Source organism: Acomys russatus, chromosome 10, assembly GCF_903995435.1.
Source record: "Acomys russatus chromosome 10, mAcoRus1.1, whole genome shotgun sequence".
Lineage (NCBI taxonomy): Eukaryota > Metazoa > Chordata > Mammalia > Rodentia > Muridae > Acomys > Acomys russatus.
Window position 1 is genome coordinate 41,567,089 of NC_067146.1, and position 11,264 is coordinate 41,578,352.

At 34.0% G+C, this 11,264-nt stretch overlaps 1 non-coding gene across 1 annotated transcript; it reads right to left on the reverse strand.

Moving 5' to 3' along the window:
* Positions 1-2,109: 2,109 nt before the first annotated feature.
* Positions 2,110-2,212, reverse strand: LOC127194975 (U6 spliceosomal RNA). Its single transcript, XR_007831346.1, has one exon. It is a non-coding gene; the product is annotated as a U6 spliceosomal RNA (small nuclear RNA).
* Between the last annotated feature and the right edge of the window lie 9,052 nt (positions 2,213-11,264).

Consider the following 11,264-nt stretch of genomic DNA (forward strand, 5'->3'; position numbering starts at 1 on the left):
GTATACTTGATGAAATTTCAGACCCCACTGCTAAGTGCTATGGAGATCCTTTTAGGGTTACCTTTATGTAGCTACAAATTAATTCATCTCTGCACAGCAAAGAATTTTCTGGACATAACCACCACCACTTAGCAGTTATCTTTATGACATTCACTCTGATGTATGTTTCTTCTGCCTTAGCTTATACATTTTCAACCTTATCATATATTTTCAGAATTTTGTTGAAGTATCTTGAATATTAGTGGCTGATGGGCTACTAATTCATCTATTACATTTTAAATAGACTTATGAAGGTAGAAAAATTAGTGACTAGTCCTTGTTACTGTTCCATCTACATTTGGAACAGAAAATTTGTCTTTTTAAGCAAGAACATTTTATGATTTTTATGTTGGCTGTATTAGAGAGAAGCACATACTAAAAATGTGAAGTCCACTTTAGCAGAGGCTGAATTTCTGAAGTTGAGCATTAAAACTCTTGAGTGTTTAACTTAATTCTGTGTTTACAGTAGCATTTCTATTTCTGTGTCATTTTAGAATATGCTACATGTATTATGTTAGGCAGAAGCAAGACTAGGCTTTAGTGAAATTGAATCTCAATCCAATGATTAAGTGGATAGTTAAGCATGTTGCAAAGTTTTTTTAAATGAAAAACTATTTCTGTAATAGACTGCCTAAGTAGAAATCAGATTTATTTTATTTACTATGGACCATGTTGGCACTTACAACTCATTATTAATTCAAAAGAATAATAGCACTGTCAGTGTATAATCTATTTGAATTATTGGTTCTTTAGGTGGAAGAATCTGTACGTCCTTAAACTGATCTGTATATTTTAAAAGTTCATTAAAAGATTGCAATTGTTAAGGAGTCACTGAGATTTTATTATATTTCATTTTAATTTTCTCTTTTGTTTGGTTGTATATTAAAGAGATCTTAAGTGAAAAAATAATATCTAAATGTTTTCACTATTGCAAGGTGTGTGGTTCCCTGGAAAGAAGTGCAATTATACCCTAGAGGCTACCAGATTTTTAAAACTTAAGTTTGCCACTTAAGCTATTTTAGCTACTTTGTTCTGCTTATTTTAGATTGCATTCACACAGAGACACCATCTGTATTCTCTACCAGGCACTAAATATTTAACAAAGATTTTAGTGTACTATTTAAAATGAAAATTTACATTTCCATATAGATTTAGCTCATTATTGCTTCATCTTTTTTGATCACCTGAAATTCAGAAAAAAATTTTAAAAGAAATATCTGAAGCTGTGAATAATGGTTCATACTTGTTATTCTAGCAGACAGAGTCTGGGACAGGAGTTGCAGAATTGAAGCCTGGTGGAATACACAGGGAAATTTCTCTTCAAAGAATCACTTCATATCTATATTTGTGTATCAAAGCATCTAAGACAATAAAAAGATGATATATGAATAATTCTCTTTGTATAGATCTTAGAATAAACACACATTGTTACACTTGGAGCTGGAGAGATATTTCATGGAAAAAGAGCACTTGCTGCTCTTTCATGTGAACCAGGGTCAGTACCCAGCATGCAAGTCATGTGGCCCACAGTTGTCTATAAGTCAGGGGTTCAAATTCACTATCCTAGTCTCTGTGGGCACTGCACTCATGTGTCACAGAAAAATACATAGATACGTGTATGCACATAAATAAAAAAAACCTTAATATGTTTTATGTTTGATGAACTATGTATCGGTAGTAAGTAAGAAAGAAAGAGTTAAAGCATATCCAGAGCAGTACAAATTCCTTCAGGAAAATTTATATGTGAAATATAAACTAATTAATTTTCTTAGGAAAAATACTTGAACAAAATTTCATTGCTATTTTTTCTCTCTTTAAAAAATTAGCTAGAGGAAAAACTCCTGAGTTTTAGGTCTCTGTCTGTTTTTATAGTTTTGTTTCCACATAGTTACCCAGTCCAGTGTGCAGCAAGGAGACCCAACTTGCATCCAGCAGAGGCATCTCTTTAGATAGAAGAGAGTTTGCAAGTGTTCTGGTGGTTACCACCTTCATAAGGATGCTCCACAGTACATACTTTTGCCTTGTACAGGTAGGCATGGCCAACCTTTAAGATAAGTTTGTCAATTCTGCAAAAATATGGAGTGCTTCATGAATTTCAATGTCATCCTTGCAAAGGGGTGATGCCAATCTTTGTTACACATCAGTTTTACTTTATGTGCTGCAGAAGGAAGACTCACTGCTATTTCTAATGTTTGCCAATATTTTATGGAATACAGTTAACACAATTTTATACTCCCTGACTTTTTAAGGCTTATGTAAACATAACTATATTTTACTAAAAAATAGACTGATAATAACTATGTAATTTTATACATTTTGATTTGATTTTTCCTCAAATAATTTTTCATATATTTTGCATATTTATCTTCTTTTAACCACTAAAAGTTTTATCAGAATATAGTTCAAGTACTAAATCTGAAAATTTTAAAGTGGACACTATAATACATTGTGATGTGTATTTCTCCTGTGCCATCAGGTTTACAGTTGAAACACAGAACTCCATTTACTGAAAAGTTCTGTTATCATAGTTTTAGGTCTTTGTCTCCTGCATTTTGTTGCTAGCAACATCTACAGGTAGCAATTAAACTTTTGATCAGTATAAATTGCTTTGCATTTTATAGGAGTAATTAGGCAGTTTGTGCGCACTTCTAAATCTTTTTTTACCCAAATAAACAATTTAGGATTGTTCTTATTTTTTATTGGCTTAATATTTATTGCAGAGTGGTGGTAGTGTATGCCTTTAATCCTACCAATTGGGAGGCAGATGCAGGTGGATCTTTGTGAGTTCGAGACCTGTCTGGCTAGACGGAGAATCCCTACCTCAAAAAACCAAAACCAACCAAACAAACTTGCTTATGGGATATAGTGTGACTATTTAAAACAACATATAGTGATCAAAAAAAATATTAAACATTTCTCAAATATAATAATTAGAAATTGCTTGTTTTTAAAATGAAAAAGTTAATTGCTAGTATACCTACTGATGTTATGTTTCTTTCTTTTTATTGAAGGTGTTCTCATTGGCACAGGAGACAACTCCCTGAACAGAACACCAATAGCTCAGGCTCTAAGATGAACAATTAATAAATGGGGCATCATGTATATGTATTGATACAACACGTTTTGGAAAATCTATTCACCCTACTTCACACACTTGACTTCCAGTTTTCGATAGGTTTGTTTAAACTCACTACACACATGTGAATGTGACCCATTGCAGCACAAGTGTTGAGACCACAGAACAAATTTTAGGAGTTGGTTCCGTCCTCCCACCATGTGATTTGTGCAGATTGAACTCATGTCATCAAACTTGGTGACTAACATTCTTAGCCACTGAACTATCTACCTTGCCAGCCTAATGTTACTAGTATTTATATATCTTCTTTCCTGTAGCTATTATATAAAAACACACTTCATTTTTATGTTATCTGGCTCACCACACTGTTTTGCTTTACTAGCTCTTACCTACAGACTCTATAGGGTTTTCTATGTAAATAATCAGACATTTTTAAGTTTGGAAGCCTTACTTTGTAGTAGTATGTCTGACCTAAATTATGTTTTCTTAATTTTTTGCAAAAGTTAGCAGCAGTAAGTGTCACAACCCCTGCAGTGGAGTCTGTGTGACAAATGTTACTGCACAACCCGAGGTGACAACCCTTACCTAGGGAGATCATCCTGTAATGGGTCTTATGTTCCTGCCAGGAGTAACTGATTGCAGCCTTTTTTAAAAAAAACTCATTGTTTTGGAACATTCTGTTTGTTTTTTTCTCCTGACGTACTCTCATATCAGACCTTTTCAAACATGACTGTGTTGCTAGGATACGCCCTAACTTGGGACTGCAGCCAAGGGTCATTCAGGCCCAGAGTTTACCACCAAATTCTGTTCCACTTGTTAAAAACAAACATGGCTCAGGATTAATCACCAGTTAATAGTTTAGATTATGACTTACAAATAAAGTGTTTTAGAAAGCTCCAGGTAGTGATGCTCAGCTAAAAAGAAGAACTAAGAAAAAACTGTCTTGACACACAGATGTTTGGCATACTGAGAGAACACTGACCTTTGATAAAGAGGGCACATGCGTACTGATACCAAGCCAATGACTTAAGAATGGTGACTCAAGATTGATGACAACATTACTAGTTTGCATCCTGTATTTTGAACTGTATGAAAAAAAATTTAACCACAAAAACACTCCCCTTTTCAAAAAATGTATATAAAAATCTAGCTTGCTTGCCTGCAAAATACACTCAGATCAAACTTCCCTTGTGTTGGTCTGTGTGTCACCTCTCCTATCTTTGTCCACCGATGCTTCAAGAACTCCTGTTCCCAAGGACCTATATGTGATTGAGACGGTCCATGGCAAGTAAGCTTTATTTTTTGTTCATAAATTTAAAGAGGACAGTTTATGCCTGACTATTAATATGGCATAAGCAATATCTTAAAGAATGTATTTCCAGGTTGAGGAGGTTTTCTTTTATTTCTAATGCACAGAATTTTTTCAGGGTAGTTTCCAAAGCTTTGCCCACAGCTGTGTCTGTAATTATTGATATTATTATGTGATTTTTCTTTTAATTTGTTAGGATGTTGCACCACATAATGGTTAATTTTTTAAATGAAACCCATTCCTGTATTTTATTATGGTAAATTATTTTTCAATGTATGCTTTAAAATTTCACACACGTGTACTGTTTTTACATTATTACATCCCTCTGCCTCCTCCCTCAAACTTCTCCATGCCAATTTCAAGTGTTAGTTTTCACCTATAATTTCTGTATTACAATGTCAACTGCTTCAGATTGTAGCTTAAGGGAGAAATCCATTTTTGCTCCCCATTTTGGAGGTTTCAGCTCATGGCTATACCTATGTCAAGGCAGTATGTCCCAAGTATGTAACAGAGCTGAAACTGCTGACTGCATGGACGAATTGTATAGCTGGGGCTGATCTCCCGCAGAGCTTTCTAAAGCTTGCTATTAATAACTCTTAAAGTCTCTGGTTCTTCTAGGGAAAAGGTGTGGATATATTTCAAGAATTGAAAAGGAAATAATTTTGTTTAGAAAGAGTGGATCACAACTTACTGAGAAGCAAGCCTTTCCTATATGGAACTTGAGGTAATTTTAGGTCTGTGTATTTACTATCTATTACTCTGGAAAAAATACCAAATGCAACACTATAAAGGAGAAGGATTTACTTTTGCTCCTTTCTTCAGAGTGCTCAGTTTATGGTTGCTTGGCCTTATGCTCTTGGGCAGAACATCATGGTGGCAGCAGCATGTGACAGGAAAGGTTCTTCTCCTCCCGAAATGGTAACACAAACCTGTAGCCAATCCCCCCCAACACATGAGCCATTTTAGGGTTACTTTACATGCAAACAGTAACAAGGTCCAGACAAACTCATGTGAAAATAGTTTGTTTTATTTCTGGTTTGTTTCCGATGACTAATAAAGGGGTATTTTTTCATTTTAAAAATATATTGAGTCTTTATTTTGGGATAGAATTATTTGTATACCAGTTCATCTACTCAGTTTTACTTTTCTAAATTTCCATATGATATATTCTGATTATAGCTTCTCCTCTTCCAATCCTCATTTATTTCCCATCTTCACACCCACCTCTTTTGTTTCTTTGTTTCTTCTTCATTTGTCTGTTTGTTTGTTTCCCTTTCTTTCTGTTTTTTTCTTTCTTTATCCTTCCTTTCTTCCCTCTCTCACATTCCTTTTTCTCTTTAGAAAGCAAGCAAACAAACAGGCAAACAAAAAACAAGCAAGGAATTTTATAAAAAGAAAGTCACAAGAAACACCCACATGCACACACAAAGCACAAACACCTATAAAAACACAAGCTGAAAACCATAATATACACACAAAGACCAGTAAACAAACAAACAAACAAACAATGCCCCACAAAATGGGTTTGATGAAGACATCCAGTTTAAGATCGAATGTTCCAAAGTCTCTCACTCTGTACACATTTTCCTGTTGTGGGCCTTTATGTTAGTTGCCATCTATTGCAACAGGAAATCCTTTGATGAAGGCTGAGTGAAGCGCTGACTTATGGGTATTGCAGAGTGTTGTTAAAAGAGTAATTTTATCACTGTGTTACTTTAGCAGAACAATATTATTTGATTTTCCCCTAGACCATTGGCTTATTCATTCCAACATTTATGACCAGCAGAGCAGTATCAGGCATGGATTTTATCTCATGGAATGAGCCTTAAGTATAACCAGAGAGTGTTTGGTTACTTCCACAACATGGTGTCACTATGGCACCAGCATATCTTGCAAGCATATTGCTAGTGTAGAGTGCACATTTTGTGGCTAGGTAGATGTTCACCTTTTTTTCTCTGGTACTGTGCAGAGTACCTTCTAGTACCACGAACACTAGGCAATAGGGGTGGAGGCTCTAGCTAAGCACTAACTCAACTTTTCTGTGTTCAATGAGATACTGAATTGTTGTCTTCAGTAATAGGATCTTGCTATCAGGGTGTGAAGAGCAACCAATAGCCTGGTATGTTTGGGGGTTTCCATGGGGCAACTTTGGCCAGTGAATACGTGTAAGCTACTCCTTGCACTAGATATTTCAGTTGGTGGCAGAAAATGTCTAGTGGGGGTAATGCCTGCCCTGTTATTTGGTGACTCCATTTAGATGTCTTTCATATGTGTATATATTTTAGGACACTTCTGTGGTAGTAGATTTCCATATGACCCCTCAAATGGCCTTAGTGGAATATTCCCTCCATCTTCTACCATTCTCATGCATCCCCATTTATGCCTCCTGTTCCATTCTCATCCTGGCTCTCCACAACTATGTATTTTATTCTCCCTTGCTTGGAGAATCTTCACTTCCCCCCAATCCCTTACTCTATACCTCCCTTCAGTGGTAATAAAGATTTAGTATGCCTATGGAAGGTTAAAAAATTATCCTCTACACATAAGAGAAAACTTTCCATATTTGTTGCTTTGGGCCAGGGTTACTTCATTCAAGATGCCTTTTTTTTTTTTTTTTTTTTTTTTTTAAGCTTCGTCCATTTGCCTGTAACACAATTTCATTTTTTTAAACAGCTGACTTACAACTGCCTATTAAAATCTTGCTTTCAATTTCTTTGCGTGAAACTGTAAGACACTAAGCTTATGTTTTCTTGTACTATAGATATAAAACCCCTGTTAATGTTATGTGTCTTGTGTCAAGATTTTCTATTTGGTCTGTGGGGAACAGGCATTTTCCCCAGACCTAAGGGGCTATTCCAAGCAGCCATCTTCTGAATTCCTTTCAGGTGATTTTGGTTTCCTCCCCACAGTCTGAGGGAGTATCATATGGCTCACTCTCTGTGTAACTCTTTCCTCATCATTATTCATACTCCCACTGCAAATTCTACCCTTCCTGAAGTCTCTGGATTTCAAGCCCTGTCTTTAGCATCCTGTCAGGCAACCTGGGCTTTCCTCCCATGACTCACACAATGGAAACTTTACTGTTGGCAGCTTGTACAACCCTGCTCACTCTTTGCTTCCATTCTTAGAATCTGATGTTTTCAAGGGTTTATTTTTATATATTTTATTTAGTTTTTAAATGTTGTTTCAGGTGGATATATTTGTTCACTGTTTTTTGTTGGCTGGAAGCAAAAATGTTTTCACTCTTTTAAGGTTTTAAAGTATATTGCTGTAGTACTTATGTGAAAATTTAGCTAAATGTTGAATGAAAGAAATTACTTTTAATCTGATATAAGTAGGTAAATAAAAGTTGTGTGATTATATTTTCAAACTTGGCAGGATAGGTATTTTCTCATTTTTAAAATTTTGTCTTTTTTGAGATTATAATATAATTTCATTATTTCTTCATTCCTTTCTTCCCTCCAAACTCTCCCATGTACCCAATCCCTTGCTCACTTTCAAATTCATGGCTTTTAAACTTTAATTGTTGTTACACACACACACACACACACACACACACACACACACACACACACACACTCTGAAATATATAATTGGCAAGATAATTGATAAAAAAACACTTTAACTATGTTGACTTTAAATTAAACTTAGAAAACATATAAAGTGGCAATTAAGAAACTATCAAGGTAATATTTTAAACATCTTTCTCATAATTTTAAGTAAGAAGAAACTATAACAAAGTGTAAATGTTATTATTTTTTGAATTGCTTTAAAATTCAGTTACTTTAAATGCTTGAGCTCTAACTATTGGGTGGCAATAACATACTTAGTATTTGTTGAAAATTATATAATAAGGGAATTTTATTGAATAAAGATTTAATGTTTTACATTAAATTCTATTTCTTTAATTATTTATTCCTTAAATTTTTATTTAAAAAAAAAAAGGAGATGCATTTTAAACAAAACAAAAAACCCAAATCACCTCCATAACAGTTTTAATCCTGGATTATTTGTGTATATACTGCTGTAATAATAGTAGACACCACTTCAAGTACAGAAGTCGGTGTACTTACTGGAAATAGTAAGCCCAATTCATTATATGTGTGGAAGTAGCTTTTTAATTACTTGAAATTATTGTTTTTCTACTTGTCAAGAAATTTTATGGTGTAAGTAAAGATTGTTCTTACCTTTTTTCATAAGGACATGTTAGACATATGTACTAATTTTTATATGCATTGGTATTATATTATAATAACTTCCATCCAGAATTCTTATTGACCAATTCAGGCAATATGTGAAATAAGCAGTAAGTAGGTTTGTTTGGTTAAATATGTATCCTTTTCCTAGAGAAACCCTGAACATTTTAAAAAGGCCAGAGCACAGGAGATGTGATGCTGTCACAACCACACTTCATGATGAAAATACTTCTCAGCCCCATGTTTCTCAAATAACATACATTGAAAGAGGATTCTGTAACTAAATCTAATAGCTTTGTATTTCAGGAGAGTAGCACCAACTTTGAACAATTTGAGGGTAGGGGGCAAGAAAGTATAAAACAATATTTAAAACACACAGGTCATTTATACAAGGAACATTCCCATGCACTGAAGTGTCATTAAGTGCTGTCAGCAGTGTTTTATCATCACTGTTATATATGAGCTTTGTATTGAATGTTGTTAAATTTATCCATGAATGATTTTGATTCTGTCTTAAAATTTTAGTTCATTTCCTGTATAGAAAATAAAATTTGTACTTGTCCCCTTCAGTCTTTGATAGTTATTCTACATTCATCAGCATTACACGCTTCCTATGTCTTTGTCTTAAAACTTTGAATACACAGATTTTTCTCTACTTCTGTCTTTGCCTTTCTGGTCCTCTTTAACTGGATAAGCATATAATGCTATGATTGGCAGAAGTGACTAGACCAGAAAGACTCCTTTCTAGATCATAGAAACTTTACTTTTGATAACAAAAATATGAATAACCTGTTATCTAGTAATGACAATATACGCAACAATAAAATAAGAATTAGTTATTAAAATTTCTGTTTTAGAATACACTTCTAGAGCTGAAAATACAGTGAAAACTTCTGTATAAAATATGAGCACTTTAAACACATTTTTGCCTGGATAGTAAAAGGAAATAACCGCATGGCTTCATGGCAGTGTTTTTTTTTTTTTTTTCCCTGTTTGTATCTTTTTGTTTTTCCAATGATTCTGCTTTGGATTTGTAATTGCACAAAAGTCCTCTGCTGTTTACGTAAGAAAGAGTTGTCACAGACAACAGGAAATGTTGCATATACCACAGAATAGAAAACTAAGAGGTTCTACTAACTCTTGAAGCTTGGCAAGTGTCTAGGGAGCCTCCATGTCCGTTCTGCCTAAAAGACCAGTGATGGAACCATTTAATTTGTGCTTCTTACTGTCCTCCTTCCCTGCTTAATGAACTATGGCAACTAGAGAAAACTTCAGTTGTGAAATACAAAGAAGCCACACAAATACAATCCCAAATAAAGCAAAACAGAAAAAGCCAATTATAATTGAACTGTCATTAAATTTTTTCAACACTAATGAAAAAAAGGTTTCATACCTTTGTGGGTGGTATGTTCTGTTTTCTAAATGTGCTATGAGACTTTTTCCTGGAGAATCAGGAACTGGAAATTGTTAACTTGGTGAGCAGAAATAAATGATTTTGGTTTGAGGCAAGTTGACCTGCTAGAGCAGTGGTAATGGACAGGAGAGTGTGCTCCATGTTTATCTGTGTACATTTACAATACCTTGAGAGGGACTCGGCAGTTGTGCATTTTTATAGGCATGCAGTAGTATGACAGATTGGAATTTAGTATCTATGACAATAAGATAATTGTTCACTCTACTCTTTAAGATTAAAATAAAATCAAGAGAATGACTCATACTTGAATGAGAAATGCAAAGATGTTTATCTTAACATACTTTTATATTTTACATTTTCAGAGTGTAACTTAGTACATGATAGCTGTTCACAGAGTGAGGTATGATTCAATTTCTACTTAATGATACTACTTCTCCTATTAGAAACACTTATATTAAAATAGAAAAATAATTTATAGGAAAACTTAAATATGACGAACATGCAACTATCTACACACACACACACACACACACACACACACACACACGATTTGGCATTGTGTAATGACATTGCAGATGTAAATGAATATTTTTAAAAATGCACTTTAATGACAGACAATATATTGCTGATATGTTCTTTGTCCCATAAGCTTCAATTTAAATGATTATACCATGAAGTTACAAAATAAATAAAGTTTATATGCAACTTTTAAAACTGAATATTGTATCACTTAAATGACAGCATTTTAATTCTTATCTGCTATAAGGTTTAAATGTCACTGTAACCTGTTTCTCAAAGTTCTGTATAATTTTTCTATCGGTAACCCCATGTTTATAAGGTTAATTTAACTTTTCTTATGCTTCTTTTGAGATATGTTTGTGGAAAAGTTAGTATATAAATAAAACATGAGAATCCCAACTATAAAATTGTCATAAGGGAAATTTTCATGCCCCCTTGCATATCAATTTCTTTATCTATAGAATATGTATTTTTTGTGTGTTTTGGGACAGCACCAGTATTAGTTTAAAATTAACTAATTTAAGTGAAAATCTATTATGGATGCAGTGAAGAGGTCAGAGATGGGAGGTGTTTTACTTTGGAGATAAAGCCAATAGGTACAGACAAATTGTACTTCCCTTTGAATAATGCATTCATTGTTAAGGGGTGACATTCTGAAATCTCCCTGAGTAGATGATAACCTGCTCAGTGATCCGCATGTATTGATGTTTT